We start from the raw sequence: 8052 nt of genomic DNA on the forward strand, positions 1-8052 counted from the left end.
AAATTAGTGCCATTCTTACTTTTTGAAAAGTTAAATCCTTTTAACTTTGACCAGATATATAAGAAATCATTAATATTGATGATTAGATTACTTCTTCAATATATAATAAACTTATTTAGAGATACAAATGTTGCTCATATTTTCTGTAAATATAATTAAATTTAAGAAAGTTTGATTTGCACGAAATCCAAAATAATACTTATTTTGGGACAGAGGGAGTAGATCATATATTATTTAATAACAAAATACAAGTGACTTTAGTGGTCTGTTTTTGCTGTGGCGACAATCACAATATATAAGATTAATATATCATATAAATATACATATATACACTAAAATACATGTAACATACTTTGTAAAAAAATACATGTAACATACAGAACTAAAAATATCCTGCATATTTTATACAGATTAATGAGTTTGAAAGTAAAAAAAAAATGAGAATTCAATTAGAACACAAAAGTAGTCGTAGCTCTAGCCTATAGGGCTGTACTACTCCTATGTTACGCGCAGAGGCAAAGGAAAGCTGGGAGCACACCTGCTGTCACGGAAGTCCTCGTCGACCACGGACGATGCCTCGTCGTCGGCGACGCCCGACTTCACGCGGGACTTCTTCCCGTACATCGTCCGGGACAAGATGGCGCGAGGCGAGCTCATGGAGGCGGTGGACGCAGCCATGGCGCTCGTGGACCGGGAGGAGGTGGAGGCGGTGGTGAAGGTGGCGCTGTGCTGCATCCAGAGCCGGTGGAACATGAGGCAGATCAGCGGCGACCCGGCCTTCGAGCATATCCACAACAGTGAGCATGGTGGGCCTCATGTCCCACCGGCTCTGGATGCAGCACAGCGCCACCTTCACCACCGCCTCCACCTCCTCCCGGTCCACGAGCGCCATGGCTGCGTCCACCGCCTCCATGAGCTCGCCTCACGCCATCTTGTCCCGGACGATGTACGGGAAGAAGTCCCGCGTGAAGTCGGGCGTTGCCGACGACGAGGCATCGTCCGTGGTCGACGAGGAGGCCGGATCGAAGTTCCGGCGCCCGCCGACGAGCTCCAGCAGCGTCATGCCGTAGCTGAACACGTCGGACTTGGCGGACACCGCGTTGACGAGCATCTCCGGCGCCATGTACCCCGGCGTGCCCCTCCCGCGCGTGTCGACGCTGCTCATGTCCCGGGTTATGGACATGGAGATGCCGAAGTCCGAGAGGTGCGCCCGTAGGTCAGCGTCCAGCAGGATGTTGCCCGGCTTGACGTCGAGGTGCAGGATCTGCTGCCAGCACTCGTGGTGGAGGTAGGCGAGCGCCTTGGCCACGTCGACGGCGATGCAGCGCCTGGTGGGCCACGGCAGGAGGCGGCGCCTCTCTTGTGTGCCGTGGAAGAGCCACGAGTCCAGCGACCCATTGTCGAAGAAGGGGTAGACCAGGTACCGGCTGCTGCTGCCCAGGCCCTCGCGAGGGAGGCAGTAGCCCAGCAGGCGCACCAGGCTGCGGTGGTGCACGTTGGAGACGATGGAGATCTCTCTAAGGAAGTCGTCGTCGCCGGCGACGACCGGGGGGCGGTCACCACCACCACCTGTGGTCGTTATCCTTTTGACGGCCACAGCCGTGCCCGTGCCGTCGTCGTCGAGGAGGACGCCGCGAAAGACTTGGGCGAAGCCGCCTTGCCCCACCATGCTTCGGAAGTCTTGGGTCATGGTGCGCAGCTCGTCGTACGAGAACTCCCTCATGCGGAACGCGGTCCGCCATTGCTGAAGCGGGAGCAGAAGGCGGCCTGCTTCTTCATCGTGCATCAGCCACGCCGGTGCAAGCGTGGAAAGGTACTGCAGCAGCCAAGGCTGTGCTATTGGATAAAGCTTCCTCCTCCAGCACCGGTGAAGCCATGGCTGTGCAACCGTGTAAAGCTTCCAGATGCAGTGAAAGGATATAGCCACAACGTTGGCCATGAACATGATCCCAATGAGCAATCCTCGAGCACCAATTGAGACGAAGACAACGACAAGAGCAAGTGCACCAAGAAATACAGCGGAAACGATGATCTCCGTCCGGCCGGAGGAGGCCCAGATGTGGAGACAAGCAATGGCAGGGTAGAGTACTATTTGCATGGGTAGACACTCAGTAGCAAGAGCGAAAATGATGTGAAATAGTAGGATAGCAATGACTGAAGCATGCAGAAATAGAACTCTCTTCTTCTGCATATTAATAAAGAAGAAAGATCCTAGACGAAGACGGAGATATTGGAACCAAGGGTGTGCACGTCGTGCAATCGGACGAAAAAGGTAAAGAAGCTCCCAGATCATGGTGCAGTAGTGCTGGGGCCAAGGCCTTATTGCAACCGGATAAAGCTTCCAGATGCAGTGCCACGATAGAGCCAAAGTATTGGCAGTGAACCAGAGTGTGGTGGATCGTAGCAAGATGCCATGGCTAATGATTGAGAGATCCACAACAACCAGGGTAAGTGCACCAAGAAGTGCAGCGAAAACAATCTTCTCCGTCCGACCGGAGGAGGTCATGTGGAGACAAGCGATGGCAGGGCAAAGTAGTATTTGCATGGATAGACAACGAGTAGCAAGAGCAAAAATGATGAGAAACCAGAGGAAACCCACGACTGAACCATGCCGAATTGCCGCTCGCGCCCTCGTGCTTAGCCTGGACCAGACAGCCTGATGAAACGGGAAGCACATCCAGCTGGTCCAGACCTTGAAAGTGCTCACCATTGACCGGGTAGCCTGGAACAGATCAGACAGGGTGCCCATGGTGGGAACCAAAGAGATGACCCTGCTGCTGAATCCCTCACCTTGAGGACGAGAAGAGGTGTCTTCTACATCTGCCATGCATGTATGTTTGTGGCAACACGACGCTACACTAAACCGTCACAACTAAGAATAATCACAAAGAAAGAAAGAAAGAAAGAAAGAAAGAAAGAAAGAAAGAAAGAAAGAAAGAAAGAAAGAAAGAAAAAGAAACAAAGAAAGGAATGACAAGAACAACGCACGCAGAAAAAGGGCAGCCGGCGGCTAGCCTGCTGTAAGAGCACAGAGGAGGCAGGAACTTTGCTAGACGATTGAGAAGAAACAGAATGAAGAAGAAAGATGCAGCTGGCCAGCACGGCAAAAAATACTCGGTGGATCGCCGGACGTCGGAGCCCCGCTGGTTCGACGCACACGCCAGAGCAAGCTAGCGGTACTTGGTCGAAGAGCCCACATGCAAGCAAGTTCCTCAACTCGGGCGTGCGCACCAGCACCACCAGAAAAACTCCAACGTAGCAGTCAGTCATGAATCTCTATATAGGAATCCTGCACCCAAAAGCGGGCTAACGACGGATAGGACCATGTCGCCCGTTAGTCCGCCGACCGTTCGATCCGGCAAACAAACGATGTCGACCGTCTGATCAGGGTCTTCGTGGGTCTCCTACCCGTTAAGCTACGCGGGCCATCACGAATGCTCCAGAACCCACTCGACTCCCTCTCCGCCTCGGACTGCTGCTCATGCGCTGCTAGCCGCCGCCTCCCCTGCGGCGTCGCCCCCTCTGCTCGCAGCCGCCAGCTCTCCGCATGTCGAGCTTGGCACCAGCACAGCTCCCGAGCGGCGTACCTGCTCGATCCAATGCCTTCAGGGCAGGGCCGCGATAGAAATCAACGCCTCGGTTCCCTGTCTTCGCGGCGTCCACTACTGCCCCTTCTCCAGCTTCCTCCAGCCTCCTCTCGCGGTCGTCGCGCCGCCGACATCCCTGCTCCCGCCCGAGGCTCGACGACGCCCGGAGCTCGCCACGCCACCAGGTCATTCTGCTCTGCCAGACTTCGCCGGAGATCCGAGGAGGGCTGCGGCACGGCGGACACTACTGTGCACGGGGCTGTGGTGCAGCGAAGCACGGCCGCGCGCATGGCCGATGGCTCGGATCTGCGGGGCTTCGGATCTGGTTCACCATCGACATGGCGCTGCTCAGCCAGCAAACCTCGCGGAGGCATGGGAGCAATCCAAGTGGTAAGCGGGATGGCCCGGGCCACCACTGTGCGCTGTAGATTTGGTGCAGAGGTGCAGCTCGATCCGGCTGCCTCACGTGGAGAAGAGGGCCACACGGCGTGGAGCACTTGCACTTCTGGAGCGAGCTGTTTTTGCTGCCACAGCCATGGCACCTCAACGAAGCTATCAATACCTACATGCTGATGCCCTGAAGGTGTTCAATGAAATGAACACAAGGTGTGCTTTTTTTCTTTTTTCTTTTCTTCCTTTCATTATTTTGTTTCTGCTAGCTAGTAATCCCGGGAAGGCAGGAAGCTAATATGTTGACGTCCTGTTCTAGAAGAAGGTAGAGTTGGAGGTGTTTGCTTCAATAGAAATCCTATTCCATTTCGCTTGTTTGATTCCCTAGATTGGAGATTAATTATTGCAGAGCATATTCCTTTTCAGCACAGCCTTCATCTCCCCACACGGTCATGTCTTACCCATCCATTGGAAACTGCGCGCTTACAAGATGTGGAGCAGTGAGGGAGGTCCGAGGAGAACTCAATCCTGTTGCTGTAGGATGGGAGCTCAGGCACATATTGTACCGCTTATCCTCGCAGCATTCGCCTCCGCCTGATCCACTTGTTCTGCTGCATATGCGACAAGATGTTGGCGTTAATCGCCCCTCACTCCCCCGATGGTCCTGCCTTCCACTCCCCTCTCCATCACATGTCTCTAACTACTGTGGCCTTCTCCCCACACGCAGGCAAGGAACTGTGTGTCGCCTGTTCTATTCAGAACACGTATGCACACCAAGTACTCAATGGTTGATGCTTTATTTGCCTCTGTGAGATAATTATTCAGTCGAAACATGAACAAAATCGACAGTGAAGGTCTGCCTCTGCTCCATCACTCCTGCTTCCTGGGGGATACCACTTGCCCAACGCTGCCTTCAGCAAATGTCACGGCGAGCAGCGGCCGCGTCTTTCCTTCTCCCTATCCCTGGTTACCTCTGGATTTCTCTTAATGATTTTAGTGTACATATTCAGATTCCGAAGTTTTTAATTAGTTTGGTTCCCTTCTCAAAGTGTACATATTCAGATTCCGTAGTTTTAAATCAGTGTGGTTCCCTTCTCCTTCTCTATGCAATTTTGATTTAATCTAACATTTCTAAGTTTTGCCTTGCACCCTTGCCTGCTTGCAGTTTCTAACTAAAAAAAGCATCTGAATTTTAGCTATTGTAGAAACGGAAAAAAATGCCAAAATAGCACTCAGGTGCAGCCACTGACAGCTAAGGTTGAGGCTTGTCATGTTTAGAGGTGAAAAAATGATTTCTTGAATACATAGACTTTTTGATATGAAGATAATGGAGGTCACTAATCATATCCAAACACATCTAACTTAAAAAATCAGTCACTACAAGAGGTCATATTTTGACAATTTTGTTAATGGAGTTCTAAATATACACTATTACTTTTTTTTAATCTGAAATTGCAATGAAGATTTTAAATGATTTGTCAATCAACTAAGGGCATCATGCATCCAGGTGCTGGCAATCTATTAAATAGGCAGTATTTGATGTTGTTCAGCTTTTGAAGCATTGCCACACATGGATATCTGAACCTTACAATGCATTGATATCAGGATATGCAAACAGCTGCGTAATGTGCTCGACATTTGCCTTGGCACTGTAGTGATACACATTGCTGTAAATTAGAGCCCAGAGTAGGTTATCAGCATTAGTATGTTATATTACTTATTAAATTAACTTGTATCCACACTAACAAATCTGTTATAACTTATATTTTGCATCGAACTTTATTAAATCAACTGAAGTCTTATGTAAAGTGAAAAGCAAAATCTTCTAGATGGAGGAGTTCCTGAATGGTTATCAGATTAGGATATAGTATAATAATATGTCTTCATATGCTTATAGCTTTGTGACAATATGACCTTTGTGCATACCTAAAATTATCTGAATGTGCTAATTTAGCCTGCAGAAGTAATGTTAAGAATTACAGCTAGAGCTAAGGCATTCCATCACATTTATCTTGGTACAATTAGACACTGTGTTTTCCTTGGTCTCAGTTCATGGTTTGAAAGTTGTAGGTATTATCATTGGCCACTCATAAGCCAAAGAGACATTAAAAGATGGATACACTCAGATTTGTCGGAGGAAAAAACAACTTGCAGGAAGGGGTCAAAAGCATCTCTGCTCTGGCGATAGGGAGGCGTTCCCAAGTTAGGGCGTGTTTGGGACTGCTCCGCTCCATGTTTTTCAGCTCCGCTCCACGTTTTTTAGCCAAACGGTTTCAGCTCCACGCACTCTGCTCCAGGAAAAAGGGTGGAGTTGTGAGAGCACCTAAAGAGGTACTCCACAAACTCCAGTTTTTTGTGGAGCTGCTCCACGGTGGAGTTTGTGGAGCAGAGTTTGTGGAGCAGTCCCAAACACCCCCTAGTGTTGACAGATATTGATTACGTACAAGGAAGATGACGTGGATTGAATGTGTAGTTGCAATATACCTTCCCGTCTAATCAATAGCAAACACCTAATTGAGTTCTTAACAACATTCTCATGTTTATCAGCAGAAATCAAAGGCTTATCTTTGGCTGCTACTGCAGTAATATCTGTAAGTACATATGCTATTTTGTCTAATATTTCATTAAAGATTGTCATTGAAGAATGCCATAACAACTGACCTTTATTTATTTTCTACTAAATACTTGATGTAGTTCTTATTACTTATTGTCGACACTGCTTTTGTACCCTTATGATCTTATCCGCTATATAAGCTATATTTATCTCTCCTCCATGCTATCCATCTGTAATCATGTTATTATGCTTTATAAATTTGTCATTGTAGGGTGACATTGCTGAACTACAGAATGAGAGCACAGCAGCCAAACAAAACGAGAGGAGATATCAAACACCTTAGAGCTCCTTATTGAGCTTCAATACTCTATTGTTTAACTATAGCACAATAAAATAACATCGGCGCCCAGGTTTTCTAGTTATGCATGGAATCGCGCGCCCCATCCAAATTAATAACACACGCTTACAAAGAAAGAAAGAAAGAAAGAAAGAAAGAAAGAAAGAAAGAAAAAGGTCAAAGTACGAAATTAAGAATCATTCAAAAGATACCGACGTCGGAAGTTTCGTTCCCACTCGCACGACGCGGCGGGGCACCGGGAATTTCCGTTGACGCGGGGCACCGGCGCCGACGCCTCTCAGCGGGACCTGGCTGCAACTACATCTATCGTCGCACACAATGCAAGGGCCTCGGCCGCTCTACTGCATGCAAGGCCTCGCTATGCCACACCAACACCCGAGAGCCCGCGCCAACCGCACGCCCCAACATGCGGCCGAGATCTTAGCCATGACACGGTCCCCACGTTCGTGATTTCTTGTCGTGCCGTGCTAAATGACTGTGTCGTGGCTCTCCCTCAAATGGCATGGCCCTCACGCGGCCTGCCAACTGCGTTAGTTGCGCGTTCTGTACACGCGGCGCACGGTGAAAAATCAATGTTTGGTCACTTGGGAAATTGTCTGTGTGTACAAAAAAAAAAATAGAGTCAGCTTGGGCACAATTAACCAAAAGCCAAGAACCAGAACCGGAACTGAAACAACCGGGGTCCCCTATTCAGTTCCACGAAGCCAGGAACCGAATTTAGGTGGTGTTTAAATCTAGGGAGTAAAGTTTAGGGATGTCACATCGGAATGCCATAAGAGAGTGTTCGGATAATAATAATAAAACAAATTACATAAGTTGTTAGAGCGAGACGGATTTATTAAGCCTAATTAATTCGTTATTAGCACATGTGTTACTGTAGTACCATCGAGGCACTGCTACACAGAACATGCGCGCTAGGTTTGGGACAACGAGGAGTGGTTGGCCGTGTCATTTCTTTTATTCTAATAGCAGTAGGAGACGGCATTTTATCCTTTTTCACATTAGACAACATTGGCCTATAGGTGGCATCCTGCACTTTTAAAAACCTGATGAGGCTGTGACCTGTGAGCTCCGGGTCAGCTCAGGACCTTTATAGTACCTATCATATGGCCATATTTGCTACAACTCTATCTCCCCTCAGTGTTTTTCTGTTCTGTCTCTAG

At 48.7% G+C, this 8052-nt stretch overlaps 1 pseudogene; it reads right to left on the reverse strand.

The window, feature by feature from the left end:
- Nucleotides 1–544: 544 nt before the first annotated feature.
- On the reverse strand, nt 545–2098 carry LOC136533894 (probable receptor-like protein kinase At5g20050; annotated as a pseudogene).
- Between the last annotated feature and the right edge of the window lie 5954 nt (nt 2099–8052).

This window comes from Miscanthus floridulus, unplaced genomic scaffold (genome assembly GCF_019320115.1).
Source record: "Miscanthus floridulus cultivar M001 unplaced genomic scaffold, ASM1932011v1 os_1285_1_2, whole genome shotgun sequence".
NCBI lineage: Eukaryota > Viridiplantae > Streptophyta > Magnoliopsida > Poales > Poaceae > Miscanthus > Miscanthus floridulus.